Genomic DNA, 22,967 nt, shown 5'->3' with positions numbered 1-22,967 from the left:
ACTCGAGACTGCCTTGACTGCCTAGACTGAGCAGTCAAAATAACTCTTGACTGCGGTGCTTGATGCTCAACGTCAAAACAAGTCAACTTCGCTGGTTGGTGAACGTCCTGAACGTCAACAAGAGCATGCGGCAGCGGCTGAACGTCCACAAGCGGCTGAAAGTCAACACTGGACTGCATCGAGTGAGGCTCTAAAAAACGTGACTGACGTGACTTTGTAACGTCAACGTCAACAGGACGAGCAAAGGTTCGTTTGGGCGGCTGACGGCCAGGATCTCGATCAGCTAAGCGGCGAGGATCATCGTGAACCTGCTCAGCAGAATAGTCCTCCATAAAAGAGGCAAGCTTATTCTGCATGTCTTGCCGTACAACCCATTTAGGATCAACGGGAATGGTTGCGGTAAGAGACGAGGGTAACGTCTGTGACTGCAAAACCTTGCCTACAAAAAGACTCTCGGAGCCTGTGTTACGCTTTTGTTTAGGCGGCGAGCAGTCTTCCGATGACTGCATAGGGTCAGAGCTGTCCTAATAGTTAAAACCAGGACGCTGGACCTGTCCTGAAAGGACTGACTTTCGCTTAAAGGGCCTCGAAACCTTGTTCCACGGTTTCTTATGCGAAAAGCCTTCGGATGACGAGGAGAAAATCGTCTCGCTCGTCTTATGGTAGGGGCGGTGTTGATGAGACACGCCTGAAACCATAGAGGGAACGTCTGTTCGCTGATCAAGTCCTCTCGAACCCATAAGTCGTACGACATTACTTCTCCCCTGGGCTTGGGAGCTTGCAAGAGGTCTCGGACTAGGCGAACGACAGGCACGAACAGACGAACCCTCGGTCGCAACACTGATAACACTTTGCGCAATTATCACTTTATCACTACGATTTTCTGTTTTGCACTTATTTCACTGAAATCGAATTTTTTAACAATTCACATTAGGTATGAATAAAACTGATTTCTACCTGAAGCACGCAATTCTACCCTCATCAAAAGGTTATAATTGCGAAATCAGTCGTATAATGTAAGCACATTAATACAAGCAAAAAACAGTAAACATATTTTAAGATAAAAAGATCAGTGGCTGGGAAGGAGACTAAACACTAGTTCATTCAAAACTACGTTTTCAATCTCTCACCGTACAGTGCCTTGGGACGAGAATAAAAACTAAAAACGTTTTATCCTTTCTCCCCGTACAGAGACTAGGGACGAGAGTAAAAAACTGACTCGAGAACAACGTTACTCGCTTGGGACGAGAATAAAGACCGGAACGTTCTCTCTCCTCTCTCTCCATCTCTATCTCTCTCTCTCTCTCTCTCTTGATTTCGCACCGAAGAGAAGAGCCCACTTACCTTTCGTCAATAAACAGGTTATTTGACCAAAGGAAAAAACTGAAAGGTTTTTCAATTAAAAAGTTCCTTTAAAATAGTATTTAAAACATTTAAGCTTTGAAAGAAGAATGAACAAAACGTCAGAATCGATTTACTCTTTCTGCAAAGTGAAACCGTGATACTCTCTCTCTCTATCGTAACGATAGAGCGCAAACTGCGTAGCATAAATAAACTAAACGTTAGTTCATCTTTGAAACAGTACGAAGACTATTCAAAGAAAATCTTTCATAAAATATCTACTAAAAATTATTCATTTAATAAGTTTTAAATCATTTGCTCTGTAAAAGTTATTTACGATTGAAAGGGCTCAACGTTGTTTAACTTCGGTTTCCAAGTTAGGACCGCCTACTCTCAGGAAAGGTCGCATATAAACAAATCATTAAAATTTATCTTGATGTTTATTATAAATGGAAAGCTAATCGAAGAGGCCTAATAAAGGCGGTTGAGATATAAAATATATAGAGGAAAATCTATAATTAATTTATAACGTGATAAGATAATTGCTAAAAGCCTAAAACACACTTCCTTACTAAGGGAAGGGTCGGCCATTTAAAAGTCAAAGAAAGTCCAAAAAACAATCCAAAGTCATCAAAAATTAAATCTATCCAAAAACGAGTTCAAGATTTAAGTTGAAGATAAAACACCTGCACTGCGAAAGCTCAAACCAAAAGGAAGTACTTCACCAAATATGTTGAGAAAACTCCAGGTTATACAGCGAGTATTGATACGTCTTGTCGTTAAGGCCGACAGAGAAAAAATTGGGTCTGTTTACATGTATATGCGGTATCTGGCCGATAGTTGGCGCTGGTGGGCACACCCGCAACCTTCATAGCGATCGCTCGCGAGTTTTTGTGTGTGTTTTCTGTCGAGCCGCTGGAGCAGCAGCTATTATATATTCACCGGCTAAGTTAAATATTTAAAACTTCAAGTAATGAACAATAAAAATAAAATACTTCATATATAAACTATAAAATCTTCAAAAAGAAATAGAATAAGATACAATAGTGTACCCGAGAGTAACCTCAAGCAAGAGAACTCTACCCTAAGACAGTAGAAGACCATGGTACAGAAGCTATGGCACTACCCAAGACTAGAGATCAATGGTTTGATTTTGGTATTATATCTTCCCTGACTATTACAGAAATTTTACTTTTCATAATCTGTAGGGTAATCAAAACTATGTTAGTACTGTGAAATTCTATTGAGTTGAGGTGCATCAAACATTACAATTATGTGAAAACATCAAGCCCACGAGTGTCAAATGCTTCAAAATTATGTAGAAACCTGAAAATTGTTACACAAATCTGCATACCAATATCAAACTAGTACTAACTTGGCTTTAGATGACAACACTTTGTAAATTTAAAAAACTTTTATGCCTGTGTTTCAGTGCCAAAATACAATAACCTACATTACTTAAGGGTGCCTAGTTTTCTTTTGCCAACATTTGACTCTCTATGTGGCTCTGTAGAGCAACTTTTTAACAATTTATAGTTCTACTTTTGCATTAAGTGATAATGTGCTTCTCTGGAACCTTAAAATCTACGGAATAAAGTCCACCAGTCACCTAATTACAAACCTTTTTACTTAAAATATCTAACAAGCAAAATGAACAGTACTGAACAATAGCCCTACATATCAAATTGATTTTATATACTGCTTCTGACTTCAATATACAATAAAAAAATAAAAAAAAACCCAACATTTGTAAAATGTAAACATATTTTCCAGTAACAAAATTAAAATATAATAATGTAGGTCAAACTAGTAATGTTCAAAGGCTTTAACCATGAAGGTAAAATATGGCAGAATCATTATTTTTATATTAAGTCCTTTATTCCAAATAGTTTAGAAATTGTGGATTCATATAAGTTTTGTGCCTCACCCCTTTATCTAAAGCAATGATGATTTTCTTACTTTTGTGCTCAGTCCCTTGAATTTCAGTGTTGGATGTCTCGATAACAGGTTCTCCCAGTCTGAGATTTGGAAAGTGGCAACTGTCTCGAGGTAAGATCAGCTTGAACCCAATTATATGAGCATGTATTTTTGATACCTAGATGCTGAATGAAACCTAAAGCAGAAATGTTGTTAGTATCCATTTTACTAATACGAAAAACCTTGTGCATTATTGCTTTTATTTGATTAAGTGCATTTAATAGTCGTGGCATGTGACTAACAATATCAAAAACTACCCGTGAGATTTTGTGATGAAGATATACCAATTATTCTCCACTTTGTGTAAATATGTTATTTTTATTAATAAAATAAATTTTTGAATATACTTACCCGGTGATCATATAAGCTGCAACTCTGTTGCTCGACAGAAAAACCTACGGTCAAAATACGCCAGCGATCGCTATGCAGGTGGGGGTGTACATCAACAGCGCCATCTGTCGAGCAGGTACTTAGTACTCCAAGTAAACAAAGAACCAATTTTCTCCTCGGTCCACTGGGTCTCTATTGGGGAGGAAGGGAGGGTCCTTTAATATATGATCACAGGGTAAGTATATTCAAAAATTTATTTTATTAATAAAAATAACATTTTTCAATATTAAACTTAGTGGGTGATCATATAAGCTGATTCACACCCAGGGGGGTGGGTAGAGACCAGCATTACATGTTTACATTATTATGAGCTAAGTATTTTGTATTTCATTTTAGCAGTTATTCAAAATAACAAACATAAAATAAATAAGTACCTGGTAAGGAAGTCGACTTGAACAATTACTCTGCCTTTTTAAGTACGTCTTCCTTACGGAGCCTCGCGATCCTCTTAGGATGCTGAGCGACCCCTAGGATCTGAAGTATCAAGGGTTGCAACCCATACAACAGGACCTCATCAAAACCTCTAATCTAGGCGCTTCTCAAGAAATGACTTTGACCACCCGCCAAATCAAGTAGGATGCGAAAGGCTTCTTAGCCTTCCGGACAACCCAAAAACAATAATAAAACATTTCAAGAGAAAGATTAAAAAGGTTATGGAATTAGGGAATTGTAGTGGTTGAGCCCTCACCCACTACTGCACTCGTTGCTACGAATGGTCCCAGAGTGTAGCAGTTCTCGTAAAGAGACTGGACATTCTTAAGATAAAAAGACGCGAACACTGATTTGCTTTTCCAATAGATTGCGTCGATTATACTTTGCAGAGATCTATTTTGTTTAAAGGCCACGGAAGTTGCGACAGCTCTAACTTCGTGTGTCCTTACCTTCAGCAAAGCTTGGTCTTCCTCATTCAGATGGGAATGAGCTTCTCGTATTAACAGTCTGATAAAATAGGATAGAGCATTCTTTGACATAGGCAAAGATGGATTCTTAACTGAACACCATAAAGCTTCAGACGGGCCTCGTAAAGGTTTTTAAATAGAACTTAAGAGCTCTTACAGGACATAAGACTCTTTCTAGTTCATTTCCAACCATACGATAAGTTTGGAATATCGAACGATATTGGCCAAGGCCGAGAAGGCAGCTCGTGTTTGGCTAGAAAACCAAGTTGTAGAACATGTAGCCGTTTCGGATGAGAATCCGATGTTCTTGCTGAAGGCATGAATCTCACTGACTCTTTTAGCTGTGGCTAAGCATACCAGGAAAAGAGTCTTTAAGGTGAGATCTTTCAGGGAGGCTGATTGTAGCGGTTCGAACCTGTCTGACATAAGGAATCTTAGTACCACGTCTAAATTCCAACCAGGTGTAACCAAACGACGCTCCTTCGTGGTCTCAAAAGACTTAAGGAGGTCCTGTAGATCTTTATTGTTGGAAAGATCTAAGCCTCTGTGACGGAAGACTGATGCCAACATGCTTCTGTAACCCTTGATAGTGGGAGCTGAAAGAGATCGTTCTTTCCTCAGATATAAGAGGAAGTCAGCTATTTGAGTTACAGAGGTACTGGTCGAGGATACGGATACTGACTTGCACCAGTTTCGGAAGATTTCCCACTTCGATTGGTAGACTCTAAGGGTGGATGTTCTCCTTGCTCTAGCAATCGCTCTGGCTGCCTCCTTCGAAAAGCCTCTAGCTCTCGAGAGTCTTTCGATAGTCTGAAGGCAGTCAGACGAAGAGCGTGGAGGCCTTGGTGTACCTTCTTTACGCGTGGCTGACGTAGAAGGTCCACCCTTAGGGGAAGTGTTCTGGGAACGTCTACTAGCCATCGAAGTACCTCGGTGAACCATTCTCTCGCGGGCCAGAGGGAAGCAACTAGCGTCAACCTTGTCCCTTCGTGAGAGGCGAACTTCTGCAGTACCTTGTTGACAATCTTGAACGGAGGGAATGCATATAGATCTAGATGTGACCAATCTAGTAGAAAGGCATCTATATGAACTGCTGCTGGGTCCGGGATTGGTGAGCAAAATATTGGGAGCCTCTTGGTCATCGAGGTTGCGAAGAGATCTATGGTTGGCTGGCCCCAGGTGGCCCAAAGTCTCTTGCATACATCCTTGTGGAGGGTCCATTCTGTTGGAATTATTTGTCCCTTCCGACTGAGACAATCTGCCATGACATTCAAGTTGCCTTGGATGAACCTCGTTACTAGTGATATGTCTAGACCTTTTGACCAGGTGAGGAGGTCCCTTGCGATCTCGTACAATGTCAGAGAGTAGGTCCCTCCTTGCTTGGAGATGTACGCCAAAGCCGTGGTGTTGTCCGAGTTCACCTCCACCACTTTGCCTTGAAGGAGAGACCTGAAGCTTTTCCAGGTCAGACGTATTGCCAGTAGCTCCTTGCAGTTGAAATGCATTGTCCTTTGACTCGAGTTCCATAATCCCGAGCATTCCCTACCGTCTAATGTCGCACCCCAGCCTACGTCCGATGCGTCCGAGAAGAGAACGTGGTTGGGAGTCTGAACAGTCAGGGGAAGACCCTCTCTAAGGTTGATATAGTCCTTTCACCAAGTCAGACAAGACTTTATCTTTCCGGAAACCGGGATCGAGACCGCTTCTAGCGTCTTGTCCTTTTTCCAGTGAAAAGCTAGATGGTATAGAAGAGGACGGAGGTGTAGTCTTCCTAGTGACACAAATTGATCCACGGATGACAGTGTCCCTACCAGACTCATCCACAGCCTGACTGGGCAGCGTTCCTTCTTCAGCATCTTCTGAATGGATAGCAGGGCTGGGGGCTGATCGTCTTGTTCAGCAACGTCCTCATCAGAGGGTTCCTCATCCGAAACTGATGAGGAAACGGCAACGGAGTGGGCAACGTCTGACTCGCTGAATCCGGTCGCACTGGTGGATGCGTGACGGAGCCGGACGCAATATCATGGGACTGCTGCACAGTCTGTGAACTGTCAACAACCATGGGTGCGCGAGGAAGTACAGCGTCAACCCGAAACTGTCTAGACTGTCTGGGTTGTGCAGTCAACACCCTACCGGGTTGCTGAGGTTGACGCACTGCGTCACAACAAGTCACCTCTGCTGGTTGTTGAACGTCCTGAACGTCAACAACCACCTCCGAGCGTCGCTTAACGTCAACGTGCGACTGGCAACCCACACTGGGTCGCATCGGTGGAGGAACCACCTCAACTGGCAGACGCGAGTAGGTTACCTCAGCGTCAACAGGGCGCACAACCGACCGGTTGGAAGGTTGTTGGCCAGAAGGAGGAACCACCTCAACTGGCAGACGCGAGTAGGTTACCTCAGCGTCAACAGGGCGCACAACCAACCGGTTGGAAGGTTGTTGGCCAGAAGGTTCTTCTCCGCATTTAAGTCCTCTATCAAGGATGCAAGCTTGGACTGCATGTCTTGCAGCAAAGCCCATTTAGGGTCTACGGGAGCAGGTGTGGCAACAGACGGGGTTAGCGACTGAGGCGGAACCATTTACCATCCCTGAAAGCCTTGTTATGTGTGACATAATAGTACAGCAAAACTTCAAAGGCTCGACAAAAGTTGAGAAGTTGACCTGTAAACAACTTGGAGCGTCTCCTGGCTAGGCGCCAGGGCGAGTCTACCAGAATTGAGAAGTCTATCTGGGCAGAGGCATGAACTCCCAAGCCGAGAACTTCTCTCGTGTCCTATCAGACTCTCGCTCTATAAGCCAGTTTAAAAGAAGGGAAATCAAAGGCTGTATCCCTAAAACTCCTCCTGGTGCAAAAACCAGTCGCCTAGCCAACGTAACGCTCTCTAGGAGAGCGAGAGAGCACTAGCTTAAAAACAACGGCTTCGAAGTAGCTAGGCCTAGTGTAAGTTCTGACGTTTAGGCGAACGAGGAGCAGCAGTTACAAGATCCGGACGAAGATCCTTAAAAAATCATCATGATTTAATTAAAGTCCATAGGAGGCTAAGCAGCTTAAGGCTCCTCTCCAAATGACAGAGTCCTCAAGGGAATATCAGTAGGAGGGAGAACAGCACTTTCTCATCTACAGGAACCTTGTCCGATAAAAGCTAGGTTATCTCAGTGAGTCTCTCACTGGTGCATTAGTAGCAGACCAGAAGGCAACGTCATGTAACTGCTTGACAGTCTGTGAACTGTCAACAACTGAACTGTCAACCACAACAGGTGCGTGAGGACATACAGTGTTCACTCGAGACTGCTTTGACTGTCTATACTGAGCAGTCAAAACAACTCTAGAATGCGGAGGTTGACGCACCGCGTCAAAACAAAACAACTTAGACTGTTGTTGTACCTCGCGAACGTCAACGGAAGGTTCCGTGCGTTACTGAACGTCAACATGCGGCTGGCAGGGTACACTGGAACGCATGGGTGGCGGGACTCTCTCAGCTGGAGTGCGGCAGAAGGTCGCCTCAGCGTCCACAGGACGCACAACCGTGTTGGTTGTAGGCTAGAGGTTGGTGCAGTGTCAACCTTCTCCGCACGAAAGTCCCGCATCAATGACGTTAACTGAGACTGCATGGTCTGCAGCAAAGACCACTTAGGGTCTACAGGAGCAGGTGCGGCAACAGACGGTGTGACTGCCTGATGCGGTACCGCTTTGCCTCTCTTAGGAGGTGAGCAGTCGTCGGAAGACTGCAGCGAGTCCGAACTGACCCAGTGGCTACAACTGGGCCGTTGGACTTGCGCGGAAGGGACCGACTTGCGCTTAATAAGCTGCGAGACCTTGGTCCATGGTTTCTTACGAGAAACCTCTTCCGCAGACGAGAAATAAATGGGCTCTCTCGTCTTTGTGTGGGTGGGGCGATCTTGGGTAGATACGCCCGAAACCACGGAGGGAAACGTCTGTTCGTTGATCAAGGCCTGACGAACCCATAAGTTGTTCGACATTACTTCTCCCCTGGGCTTGGGAGCTTGCAAGAGGTCCCGGACTAGGTGAACGACAGGCACGAACAGACGAACCCTCGGACGCAACACTGTAACACTTTGCGCATATCACTTTATCACTTCGATTTTCTGTTTTGCACTTATTTCACTGAAATCGAAACTTTTACTGATTTCTACCTGAAACACGCACTTCTACCCTCATTAAAAGGTAGTAATTGCGAAATCAGTCGTATAATGCAGCTCATTAATACTAGCAAAAAACAGAAAACATATATAAAGATAAAAAAATCAGTGGCTGGGAAAGAGACTAAACACTAGTTCAAATAAACTACGTTTACAATCTCTCACCGCACATAGCCTGGGGACAAGAATAAAACCCTAGAAACGTTTTACCTTCTTCCCCGTACAGCGACTAGGGACGAGAGTAACACGAGAAAAACGTTACCCGCTTGAACGGAACGTTTTCTCTCCTCTCTCTCCCTCCGTCTCTATCTCTCTCTCTCTTTCTCTATTGATTTCGCACCTAAGAGAAGAGCCCAATTATATATCGTCAAAAAAAACATGTCATTTGACTAAAGGAAAAAAACTGAAAGGTTTTCCAAATAAAAAGTTCCTTTAAATTAGAATTTAAAACATTTAAGCTAAGAAAGAATGAACAAAACGTCAGAATCGATTTACTCTTACTGCAAAGTGAAACCGTGATACACTCTCTCTCTATCGTAACGATAGAGCGCATGTTGAACGTCCTGAACGTCAACAACTGCGTAGCATAAAAAACTAAACGTTAGTTCATCTTTGAAAACAGTACGAAGACTATTAAAGAAATTCTTTCATAAAACATTAAATTTAAAAAGTTTTAAATTCTTTAAAGGCTAAATACGATATAACGGGCTCAACGTTGATTAACTTTGGTTTCAAGTTAGGACCGCCTACTATCAGGAAAGGTCGCATATAAACAAAACATAAAAATTATCTTTATATGTTTATAATAAATGGAAAGTTAATCGAAGAGGCCTAATAAAGGCGGAGAGATATAAAATATATAGATCTATAACGTGTTAAGCAAAATTACTAAAAACCTAAACACACTTCCGTCTAAGGGAAGGGTCGGCCATTTAAAAGTGAAAGAGAGTCCATACTCTCTTTGTCACCCTAATTAAATCTATCCAAAACGAGTTCAAGTTTTGAGATGAAGATAAAACACCTGCATAGCGAAAGCTCAAAACTAGAATAGTGTACTTCACCAAATAGTTGTGAAAACAAATCCAGTTAGTAACAGCGTATTAGTAGGTCTTGCCGGTAGCCCGACAGAGAGAAAATTGATTCTTTGTTTACTTGGAGTACTAAGTACCTGCTCGACAGATGGCGCTGTTGATGTACACCCCCACCTGCATAGCGATCGCTGGCGTATTTTGACCGTAGGTTTTTCTGTCGAGCAACAGAGTTGCAGCTTATATGATCACCGGCTAAGTTTAATATTGAAAAAATTACAGTCCATACTACTAAAAAGAAATTATTACAAATGACATTTGTCTCTAACAAAGTTTTCTGGCATATGAAAATTTGGTCTTTGTTTTTTAACACTGCCAAAATTACTTAATTATGTAAACAGAATAAAACCTTATTCTGAAATAAAACAATAACATAAGTTGAAGTAATGTACAGTATCACTTGAGGCACATTCACATAATATTGATTAATTTGTATCCTTGAATATTTGGATGAAAAGTCTTTACACTAATAACTCACTGATTAATCTTTTGTAATAAAGATCCAAATTCTGTACAATGAAAACATGGTTCTGACTTGAAACAAACTTGATCAAAACCTTAAGTTAGGCTCAAGTGTTATGGAATCTGACTATCTTGACCACAGATGGCTTCAACTTTTCTTTGGCCGTGGTCTCGGAAGTCGTAATGATAGTATGAAATGGTGAAGTCCTTACTTTTATATATTGTAACTTAGTCTACAGATTTAAGCCAAGAAGTGATGAATTAAAATAACCTTTATGCTTAATAAATTTTGGCTATATGATAACAGTAATAAATTGAATTTCTATCTGGATGCTTTTTTGTAAATTCTGATTTTACACGTGGAGTCACTTTATAAGTCTTAATAAATTTAACTATTAATACTTGTCTATTTATTACACACAAGGATGTTACATAAAGCATATTAGCTTTAAACATTTTTTTTACTGGATCAGTTTTATTTATAGATAATGAAAGATGCAGTTAAACTATCATGAGATTAAAAAAAAAATTTTAAGTAAATCTTGTAGTCTACCTAGTGAAGAAAAATTTTATTGATTACCAATTACTTCAATAAACTGCACTGTAGTTGGAATTAAATTTTGGTAACAAAGTTCAAATGAAGTAATTATTATGTATTAATGGAAGTGATTCAAATTTTAAAAACCCAGATTCAATGTCTGGAGTGGATATTTTTTCCATAATGATGAAGTAAAACTATAGACTTAAAACTATTTTATATATCAAAATATCTTATGATAAATAAAAGAAACTACTGTACTGTATTAGGTATCAAAATAATTAGATTCCTACAAAGAACACATTTCTCCAGGTAAATCCAACTGTTCACTGTGCTTGTGAGACAAAATCTCATGCATTTATTATTCTAATTTTGAAGAAGTACAAGCCTGGAGTGAAATAGCCTCGGAAATAATATACAATAGCTTCATTTTCAAATATAAATGCTAAGATAAGTAGAGTAATTTAATATTACTACTACAATCATGCAAGGAAGTAAAGTTCACGTCCCTACCAATTTAAGGAAGCGTACAGCGCATATCAATACAAAAAGTCAATAACAACAGGAGAGCAGTCCGCTATCCGTCATAGAAATATAAAAGCTCCAATCCATTTAACTGCGAACACTAACATTACAGAAGGTGCAATATCACATCTCCAGTGTAATTTCAAACTACAGGATTTGAAACCATCTTACTCTAAAGAACACTTTCAATGATAAACAAGAACTCCATTACACCACAATTAAACTTTCTAATAATACCATTAAGCAATAGAAATATCACTTTTCCCAAACTTTGAATAAAAATAGTTTCTTTACATAATTCCCGTAACTTTTAAACGAATGACAGAGGTCAAACTAACTTTTCTATATTTTTAGTGGGCGGTGCTCAGGAGGGAATACAATCCTGCTGGGGAGAGGCGGGTAACAATTTCTGTTGAATAATATAAAACTTATTTACATTTTAGGATCTGTAAGGTCTGTGCCACAAAACAATTATAATACAACAGATACAGATTACTCAGTTATAAGACAATTTGTTTTAATTTTATAAAGAATGTTAGTTTTCACTGCTTCAAAGTACTGTATAACTGGGTAATTATTTCCAACCATTGGCAGATTACTACTACATACCCCATAATTCATGAGAAAAATATATATATATATATATATATATATATATATATATATATATATATATATATGTCTTACTTATAACTGTAATGAAACGTTTAACATGTTTTTTTAAAAAAGGCCCATAAAAGAAACAGGAAATATAAATAAATCACTATATTTCGACCAATAAACATTGGCCCTCTTCAGGATGTAAAGTAAAAACGAGGAATACAGTGGACAGTGACAGTTTATATAGGAAAGCAAAAGTGTGTTTCCAATTGTTCTAAAGTTGTTATAAGTGCTGGAAGGATTAGCCAAATTATGTTCGAACATAAAAGATCTGTCAGGTATGGCTATGAAAGCTCGGGGATTTTCGTTCACTTTAGAGATTTAGGGCACCAGATTAACGGGAGAGAGTCGTCTTTGCTTTTTAAGAGTATCTGTCCGTACAGAAGGAAGATCCTGAAATCAACCATCATAAATCAATCAAACACAATAAACTTATCCGGGGGCCAATGAACAGCTGACACAGCGGACTATACTCTTCTCAACCCATCATTAAGATGATAATCCACGGAGACCGACCACCAGATATGCATCAGAGCTTCCTCAGAGCGGCTCAACAATACGAAGACGCACCTGGATGTGATTAAATTTGGCTAATCTTCCAGCACTTATAACAACTTTAGAACAATTGGAAACACCCTTTTCCTTTCCTACATAAACCCTCACTGTCCACTATATTCCTGATTTTTACTTAACATCCTGAAGAGGGCCAATGTTTATTGGTTGAAATATAGTGATTTATTCATATTTCCTGTTTCTTTTATGGGCCTTTTGGAAAAAACGCACACTATATATATATATATATATATATATATATATATATATATATATATATATATATATATATATATATATATATATATATATATATATATATATATACATATATATATTATTGGAAAATATAAAACAGAATGAAACACCAAGATGATTACATATCAAAGAGGAATATTTTTTACCGTTGTTCCTTGAAACATAGACTATCCTTCGTACCACAAAACTACGCATGATTAAGTACGTGAAAGTGCTTGGTGCTACATTCTGTTTTTTATCTTCCCAAGATATTCATTTATACTAAAATCAAGAGTACCTTTGGGATTGTTAAGTGTATATATACATACATATATATACATACATAATATATAAGACAATACATAAATAAGTATTTTATTATACCTGAGCATTGATTTGATTAGATAATAAATGAGTGAGCAAGTTTTTATAATCTACAAGCTTAATAAGACATTTCTAAACTACATACCTACCACTCAAAAGGAACAATGAAAAAATGCAGTAAACAAACTTTTACCTGAGATTTGCTTTGATTAATCACTTAAGAACAATAGCTATCTTAGTTACATATCCACATTAATAGTTTCCTTAGACACTGTAGCATTCATTATATTTATACATGAACGCAAAATGGAACAGGCAAGTCACAATAAAATCAATACTTTCATAGCTTTACCTGAGATAAGTTTTGATTTAGATATTATGCGATCTACAAATAGAAACCAATTTCTCATTATAATTACTCAAGTCAGAATAACCTAAGGATATTTTATGCGCCTAAAACCACACTTAAAAAAATGTTTGATAAAATAATTTTGAAACAGTTAAATTACAACTGTTATGCTGTTAAAAAATATACATTTAGGAAGCTTTGATATACTTTGAAAAGACTCATCACTTTAAAACTACTATTCCTTATAACCATATTAAAATATAAAAAATCTATATCGATGCAGTACTATCGAAGGTTAGTTTATCTTTAAGCAGGCCATACCAAATAAACCATTGAATAGCCAACATTCTGCATAATTTCACACTTCCTCAAAGACGGTGCTCAATTAGAACCCAAATTTATAGACAATGTGAACCAAACACCCCAAGTGATCTTCTTCACACCAAGGGAGCTAAATCTATCTCAAGATATCCTTCAAGGATTTCACTTCCTGATGGTTCCTCTTAAATGAATAGCTAGTTTATAAGTTCCTCTATTCCATATCAGATTAAAAAAAAAACATCTGACAGGTCTGTTTGATTTACAACCTAACTGAACTCGAAGGGAAATTGTATTTCTTGTTTGTTCATGGGAATGAAGCTTACATATTAAAATTTGAGGATATATCACTGAAAAGTTTACATGTAGCTATAAAGTTGTTCTGCATACTAGTTTGTTTTTTCATTACTGCAATCTGCAGGGAGAGAAATAGCACAAAGATGAATGGGTGCAAAGGAGCATGCCCGTTTTGTAAACTTCAGTCCAAGACTAGCCCAACGTACCCATGAATACAGTCATCTGTGCCACGAAAAAATGAACCCGCAAAAATCAATGGCTGACTGTATATGTGTATGTATGTACGTATGCATGTGAGAGAGAGAGAGAGAGAGAGAGAGAGAGTGTGAGTGTGTGTGTATTTAAATATCTTCATCTGGCAATTTGAATATCCACTGCTGAACTACAGTATTGATACCATTATAGAAAATATTTGCTGAAAATTCCCTTAACCATGCCACTAACACGGAAGCACCAGGCAAAATTTTCAAACTGAGTGTCATTACAGCTACACTCAGTAGATTATGTTTGCTGTTAAGTTGTGCTTCAAATAAAGAAAATGTTGGCCCAAAGCATAAAGGCTTCTCTCATTCATTCCTAAAAACAAAAGAAACTGTTTCAAACTTTTCTGAAAACTTTCAACTTTGTTTATTTGTATATGAAATAATTTCCAATAACTTTTGTTATTTGTTAAAAAGAAAATTTGCTCTTTTTTAGTAAAAAACTCTTCAAAGATCTCATAACATGGGAACAAGAAATATGTTCCGCTTTTCTTAAAAAAAATTTAATTTTTACAATACAGTATTATAATTATTATCATTATTATTATTATTATTATTATTATCATTATTATTATTATTATTATTATTATTATTATTATTATTATCATCATCATTACAAGCTGAGCTACAACCCTGGTTGGAAAAGCAAGGTGCTAGAAGCCCAAAGCTCCAACAGAGAAAAATAGCCCAGTGAGGAAAGGAAACAAGAAAATAAATAAAATATAAGAGAGGTAATTTACAATAAAAATAAAATATCTTAAGAACAGTAACAACATTAAATTAGCATTTTTATATATAAACTATAAAAACTTCTAAAGACATGAGGAAGAGAAATAAGTCAATACTGTGCCCGAGTGTACCCTCAAGCAAGTGAATTCTTACTCAAGACCGTGGAAGACCATCGTACAGAGACTATGGCACTACCTAAGACTAGAGAACAATGGTTTGATTTTGGAGTGTCCTTCGAATTACTGTAGTATAACAGTAGTCAGAACCTTGCGGTCAGGAAAAAGAAGGCTGATACTGATGCAGTCATTTAACCCTTTTTCCCCCAGTCTATTTGGAACTTTCCAATCCTTAACCCCCAGGGGTTATTTTTTTTCAAGTACATTTTGCAGTATATTTTTTTTCAAGTACATTTTGCAGTATATTTTTTTTTAAATTGCTGTAACAGCCTTAATTTTCATCATAGAGAGGTCAGGTTGGTCTCATTCTCTTGAAAAATGCCTGAAGTTTCTCAAAAAAAATTATAAAAAATATGAAAAAAAAAAAAACGTAAATAGCCGTTTTTTTGGAGAGGACGTACCGGTACGTCCATGGGGGTAAAGGGATGAGTTTTGTGAAACGTACCAGTACGTCCTTTGGGGGTAAAAGGGTTAATGGTTGTGAAGGAAAATTTCATTTCAGTTAGACGAGTGTTCAATTTCCATAAGCAGATTTTTATAAGATACTTGTAACAGCTACAAGTCTCTTGAGTGGCTGTATGGGAGACTGCTATCAGCTTCTTCAGAGTGCCATTTTCTATCTCTTCTCCCAAATTCCATTTACTTACATTATTTTTCCAAGATAAAACTATTCATCTGGTAAAAGGTTAATACTTAGAACTTTATTTTACCTACATATAGTCATGTACAATATAATATGAAAATTTCCCAAAAGACAAAATTAAAATTTTTTGCCAAAGAAAAATAACTGTAGTTCTTTACAATGAAAACTTTTTTTTTATACTAATATATTAGAAACAAGCAAATTTGAAAAAAATATAGTATAATAGCATACACACAAGCAATTATATATTAATGCCTCTAGATACAAAATTAACTGGTTACGGAATGTCTTCCATATGAGTCACGTTTTACATGTAAATCGCCTAATTCGTTCCAAGCCCTACAAAAACACCACATTAGATTCTATAATAAAGCTATAACCACAGTGAAATACATTTGAATCATTCAATATACCTATCCTAACAGTTAATACCTGTAAATGAAATTACAGTATTATAACATAATGCAATTATTAACGGAAAATAATACAAAACATACAGTACAATACTGTAAATATATGAAATATACAGTACCGTATGTACTGTACAACTGTATTCCTATCGTTACCCTTAGTATAGACAGGTACATTTTCTATCATGCATAAACAACTCGTTTTCTTCAACTCGCGCATATTTTTAACAGTAACTATTTCATTGTAATACAATTAATATTCATTGTTGATATGTCAATAAATAACCTACATTTTTTACACTCATATCTTTTAAGTTATTTTATTGTAATACAAGCAAGATTCATTGATGTTAACTTGTACGTGCCTTACTTTGTAGAATGAATAAACTTTAGTTGTTCAGTAATTAGTTTTTTTAACTATTATTTACTGAAATGAATGAAAAATATATTGCTAATGTTTTGATATGCGTAGTAGCATTGTGCGTAATTACATACAATACAGTACAGTACTGTTCATTGCTTTTTAATTTAAAAAAGGGATTTTGACGTAGGAAAAATCTATTTCTGGGCGAAGGACCTGTGCCGCCCAGTGAATAAGCTCCATTTAGCACTTATTCTTAGGTAATTTACTGCTAAATATACCAGAGAAAAAATGTAAAGGAGTGCTAGGTTAACTAGCTCGCTCACCTATTGGTGTCGGTATAAAATTGGGCGTATATTCCAGAGGTCCCGCACTATTTAGATTAATCCACGACAGAAAACCCCAATAGAGGAGAGCCGTTCAACCTCACTCGGTACTACTAACAATGCATCCGCTCAGAACCCAACTCCTTAGCACCCAAAGTTTGGGGACTCCAAGGGAGAGGAGCTGGGAGGGTTCACTGGGCGGCACAGGTCCTTCGCCCAGAAATAGATTTTTCCTACGTCAAAATCCCTTTTCTGGGCTCGAACCTGTGCCGCCCAGTGAATCTATACAAGAGAAAAATGTCACCAAACTTGCAAAATAAAGGAAAAACATAAGCGTAAGGGAAATACAGGATGCTTTTAATCAGAGATGAGTACCAAAAAACAATTATAAGGGTATCTTAAATATGAACATAAATCCAATAAGGTAGGTATAATAATGCCGTGAGTGATAATATATACAGATACTCAGGAGCATAAAATTTACAAATATAATAACAGTATTCAGGTGCGAGACCAACGAATACAATAGGGTATAAATGAGGCAGGTAAGAGGGAGAGATAAAGAGTCAAGGCATTAACCTGTGAGTTACTTGGGAGTAACTACGCTCCCTGCGGCTACTGTAGAAAATTTTAGGGCTTCCAAATGTTTAAGGTAGTGTTTCTTGAACACTGACGGTGATTTCCACCCTGTATACCTGGAAAGGTCTGTAAAATTCATGTGGTGAAAGAAGTTCACCGAGGTAGCAACTGCCCTGATATCATGTGCAAGAGGAAAAGAGTCAGGGTTAGCTTGTTTAATAAAATACAAAATTTGTTGCCTGATCCCTTTAATAGTAATGGTACCGCCTTGTTCTCTAACGAATAGAGGCCCCGAGGAGTTAGAGGAGGTCCGGGATAAATAAGACCTAAGAGTAGTGACAGGGCACAGAGACGGATCTTGCGTGAGGGGAACAATTTTCCAGGAGGTCCATCTGTCTTGAGGGTCTTCATTCTTAGCCAAAAAGAATTTGTTAGGAGAAAGAAGGACCTCTCCTGAAGGCAGAAAGTCAATATGACCCGGGTCTCTCGACAAGGCTGCCAATTCAGAAATTCTTGCCCCGGAAGCCAAGCTCACCAGGAAAAGTGTTTTCCTGAGAAGGGGCATGTAATCACAAGAACTGTTAATGGTATCAGAAGCCAATTTGAGTACGTCATTAAGGAACCAGGTCACCGGGGTAGGACGAGTAACCGGTTTCAGTCTGGCACAAGCTTTCGGAATTGAAGCTAACAAAGAGTCGGTTAAGTCTATGTTAAAACCCACTAGGAAGATCTTTTTCAGAGCCGATTTAATAGTGGTGATAGTATTGGCTGCCAGACCTGATTCTAATAAAGATCTAAAGAAAGTGACTGTAAGGTTCAAGTTCATACAGTTCACGTCTGAGTCTATTAAAAATTTTGCCAACTTTTTAACTGCAGAGTCATACTGGCGGATGGTGGAATCCCGTTTATCCGATTCTAGGAACAAGGTGTTTTGAGGATCAATATTGGCACCATGCATAGCCGCAAACTTCATAAAGTCCATAAAGTTAGGGCGCTCTGAATGTTTGAGAAAGCGTACACAACGCGTGTTTGTACTATCTGAGACAGAACCGGATTGGGTATCGGGTGAGGGTATAGTCTCAACTCCCGCAGGAGAGGATACCAGTTGCTCTTGGGCCAGTTGGGTGCGACCAAAGCTACTTGTCCCTTGAAGGATCTCAGTTTGTCTAGAACTTTCAGCAAAAGATTCACCGGGGGAAAGAGATAAATCTTTTCCCAGTTGTCCCAATTCTGTGACATGGCGTCTGTGGCGTAAGCCTGAGGGTCTAGATTGGGAGCCACATATACTCTCAATTTGTGGTTGGATTCCGTGGCGAAGAGGTCCACTTGGAGACCGGGAACCTGAGAGAGAATCCACCGAAATGACTTTAGATCGAGTGACCATTCCGATTCTAGAGGGGAGGTCCGGGACAGGGCGTCTGCCACTACATTCCGGACTCCCGCCAGGTGGACAGCTGAAAGATGCCAACGGTTCGAGGCTGCTAGGGAGAATATGGCTACTAGAACATGGTTCAGAGGCCCTGACTTTGACCCGCCTCTGTTGAGGCAGCGGACCACCACTTCGCTGTCGAGGACCAGATGAAGGTGTTGTTTCTTGGGAAGAGCGAGACGTTTCAGGGTTAGAAGAACTGCCATGGCCTCTAGCACATTGATGTGAAAATGGCGGAACAAGGGAGTCCAAAGACCTTGAACTTTCTTGAGCTGAGAATAGCCACCCCAACCTGATAAGGATGCGTCTGTGTGAATGATTAATTCCGGAGGCGGAAATCGAAGGGGAACTGACTTTGACAAACTGTTTGCTCTTGTCCAAGGAAGGAGTCTTTCCCGTAGAATGGGAGGAAGGCGGACTTTCCTGTCCCGGAGCTTCCGGTTCGCCCTCGAACGCCAGACACGATTGATATCTTTCAATTTTGCCTTCAGAAGAAGATCCGTCACTGAGGCAAACTGAAGGGAACCCAGAATCCTCTCTTGGAGTCGTCTGGAACTTACTTTGTCTTTGAGAAAGCGTTTGGTGTTCCTTGCAATCTCTAACCTCTTGGGTCTGGGAAGACACAGAGTATGAGATATAAGATCCCATTGCAGGCCGAGCCATTGGAACTTCGATTTTGGAAGAAGACGGGACTTCTTGAAGTTGATCTGGAAGCCTAGAGATTGAAGATAATGGATGACTTTGTGAGTGGCTTTTAGGCAATTTTGGGAGGTGTCTGACCAAGAGCCAGTCGTCCAGATAGGCTACTACTTGAATCCCTTGATTCCTGATTTCCTGAACAGCGACTTCTGCTAGCTTTGTGAAGATCCTTGGGGCGATGTTGAGCCCGAAAGGCATCACCTTGAAGGAGTAACTTTTGTCCCCTAAGCGAAAGCCTAGGTACGGACGGAAGTGTCTCGCTATCGGGACGTGATAGTAGGCGTCTGTAAGATCGATAGAGGTGGTGACGGCCCCACGGGGAAGTAAGGTCCGCACCTGCGAGACGGTAAGCATTCGAAACTTGTCGCATTGAATGGACAAGTTGAGAAGGGATAGATCTAGAATCACTCTTCTCTTGTCTGAATCCTTCTTCGGGACACTGAACAGCCGACCTTGAAACTTCAGATGTTTCGTTTCTTGTATGGCGTTCTTTTGTAAAAGATCCTGGACAAATTCGACCAGGTCCGGAGTGGAATGTTGACGAAATTTGTTCGGAGGAGGAGGTCCTTGAATCCAACTCCACCCCAGTCCCTTGGAGATGATACTGAACGCCCAGGGACTGAACCTCCATTTGTTGCGGAAGGCATAGAGCCTCCCCCCTACCTGCTGCACCTCAGTATTGGTTTGAGGAGTTGCCTCCACGTCCGCCTCGGAAGTTCTTTCCTCTGCGAAAGGCTCTTCCCCTGCCTTTGTTCTGGTTAGAGCCACGGTGGTAGCCTCTACCTCTACCATAACTCTGGGAAGAGCTATGAGCCTCGTAAGACTGGTTAAAGGCAGGGGAAGTGGCGGAGGCACCAGAAAGCTGGCTCTTAGGTAGCAGAACGGTGACATAGTCATCCGAAGGAGCCTGAGAGGTGGAAGGCTGTGCAGGGACGACAGAAGATGGAGGAAGAGGCAGCCGGAAGTTGGATGAAGCACTCTGCTGTTGCCTGAACTGGGTGGAGGTATATGGTCTAAGCTTCTTCCTACCCCGGGCTTGATAATTTGCGGGGTCATACTTGCGTTTAGGGGTCAAACCCCAACGGGCTTTAAGGCTCTGATTAACCCTAGTGGCCTCCGCCAAGACTTCCTCTACGAGATCCTCGGGGAAGAGATTTGAACCCCAACAGGAGGACCGGATGAGTTTATTAGGTTCATGCCTAATCGTCGCCTCAGCTAGGACATGCTTGCGACATCTGCGTTTAGCAGTAGCGAAGTCATACAAGTCATAATATAAAGACTGTAACGTAGCCTTGTTGAGAGATTTAAAAATACTCTCCGTATCGTAAGTCAAGGCTATCGACTCCGTGGATGTGGCCAGGTTTAGAGTACGGCCCACACGTAGGCGGGAATCATATTCCTGTTTAATGAGGGATTCCGGGAGACGGGGAAGCTTCTCACTAAACAAGACTGAGGCACAGTCTGCTGCAAGCTTGCCGGAGGTAAAGGTGGTATGGACGTTGTCCCAACACTCAATACCTGAGGGAAGAAGGAGGGAGATTGGATCCACCTCTCGGATGGGAGGCAAGGGCTTCTCCTCCAGAGCATATTGAAAGGCAAGCTCTGCCACCTTATTGACGCATGGAGTCAAGGTGTTCTTGTCCATTAAGAACATCGTAAAGGAGCTTTTATGAGGCGTCAGCATGGTGTTAGTGCAGCCGATGTCGTTCAAAAATCTGGCCCAAATAGATTGGGCTTGCTCCTTCGGGAAGATGACCGTCTCTTTGGGGACCTTGTCTAATCGAACTAAAGCTTCCTCGGTAAGCCTGGCATAACCATGAAATGGAAATGCCAGACCAGGAGGAAAGAATTCAAAGTCCTCTAGAGGACGAGTGCCAAGGCCCTCCAGAGTCAACATTCCATCTGAGAACGGGGAATGAAGAGCCATCCGCCAGGGGTTGTTCTTGGCAAACGGCGGGAGCTTAGAGGCATCCGGGATGAGAGAGCTTTGGACTCTCTCCGGAGCTCCTTGCTCTAAACCCCCAATTCTCTGACCGAAGTTAGAGAACATCGTGTCCATCCTCGACTGCATCTCCGAAACCAACTTTGCCTGCATCTCCGACACGATGCGAAGCATGGCTGATTCGGAAAGGCCCGGGCTAGCAGCAGGAGGGGCGGAAGGAACTCCCGGGTCGTGAGACTTAGAGGAGGAACCAGAGGTCTTTGAAGACGGGTTCGTACCATGTTTAGAGCCATGAGAAGTCTTGTGAGGCTTGCGAGCTTTGGGTAAGGTCCTTGAAGTAGACTTATCCTTAGGGGGAACCGGGTAAGATCGTTGAGACGAATCACGGTCCCCAGAAAATCCAAGAAAAGAAGAGCGATCAGAAGAAGAAGAAAGAGCGGGGCTGAGGATAGGAATCTCAGCGCCGGACACACCTGCCTCACTTACCACCCTACCTGTATCCGGCTCGTCCAGTAACATTGGTTCGACGTCCAGGTTCATGGAGGCAACATTGTCCTCCAGACCTCCGGGGGCCTCCGATGGATCTTGCTCTGGGTCGATGAGACCCGTTATAGTGGCATCAATGTGGGCAATGATGGGAGCTGCCACATGCCTAGCCACAGCAGCTGAAGACTTGGCGTTGGGGTAAACCATGGTGCAGTAGTCCTCAGATAGGACGTACGGCCGCTTAGACTTCACATTCCGGGCAAACCCACCAACCCACACCTTCAGTGTGGCCCGAGCCGCAGACTTTTGCTCCGGGGATGCCTGAAATAAGTGGGAATTATAAAAGGGAGACTCCCAATGGTCCTTCAAGACCATAGATATCTTACTAATAGTAAAATAAAAATAAGAAGGCAATATAGCCAACGGGACTCACCGAGTCAGATCCAAGGGTAGTGATGAGGTCGAAGCAAATCACACAGTTATCCGGGTGCCATACCACAACGTCTTCCAGTTGAACCCCACAAGGGGCGTGAGATCGGCAGACGGAGTGGCCACAAGGCTGGTGCAGAACAGCTGCACAGGCCGGCGTCAGACAATGCACCATCTATAAAAAAGAATAGTATATGAGAAACTGTAATTCTCTTAAGTAGGGGCGGGTCCGGAGGACCCGGGCCTAACATAGGTCTAATCACAAGAATAGAACTTAACTGTAATATTCTTAGGTAGGGGCGGGTCCGGAGGACCCGGGCCTAACATAGGTCTAACGCAAGGTTAGAGCTTAACTGTAATATTCTTACATAGGGGCGGG

General features: G+C 40.6%; 1 protein-coding gene across 8 annotated transcripts in view; it reads right to left on the bottom strand.

Moving 5' to 3' along the window:
• The window catches only part of LOC137629536 (zinc finger protein 883-like), a 95,765-nt gene that overhangs the window by 24,314 nt on the left and 48,484 nt on the right, over positions 1-22,967 (bottom strand). For 4 of the 8 annotated variants that reach the window (XR_011041529.1, XR_011041525.1, XR_011041526.1 and 1 more), the window contains exons 3-4: positions 11,721-11,791; positions 3,301-3,454 (exon numbers count right to left, since the gene is read on the bottom strand). The exons of 1 other annotated variant lie outside the window; for it this stretch is intronic. The gene's annotated coding sequence lies outside the window, so the exon portion shown is untranslated. The remainder of the gene's footprint in view (positions 1-3,300; positions 3,455-11,720; positions 11,792-22,967) is intronic. 3 more of the 8 variants (XR_011041527.1, XR_011041528.1, XR_011041532.1) reach the window with 2 other exon arrangements.

The sequence above is a fragment of the Palaemon carinicauda genome, chromosome 37, assembly GCF_036898095.1.
Source record: "Palaemon carinicauda isolate YSFRI2023 chromosome 37, ASM3689809v2, whole genome shotgun sequence".
In the NCBI taxonomy this organism is placed as follows: domain Eukaryota; kingdom Metazoa; phylum Arthropoda; class Malacostraca; order Decapoda; family Palaemonidae; genus Palaemon; species Palaemon carinicauda.
This window is presented reverse-complemented; position numbering and strand designations above follow the sequence as displayed.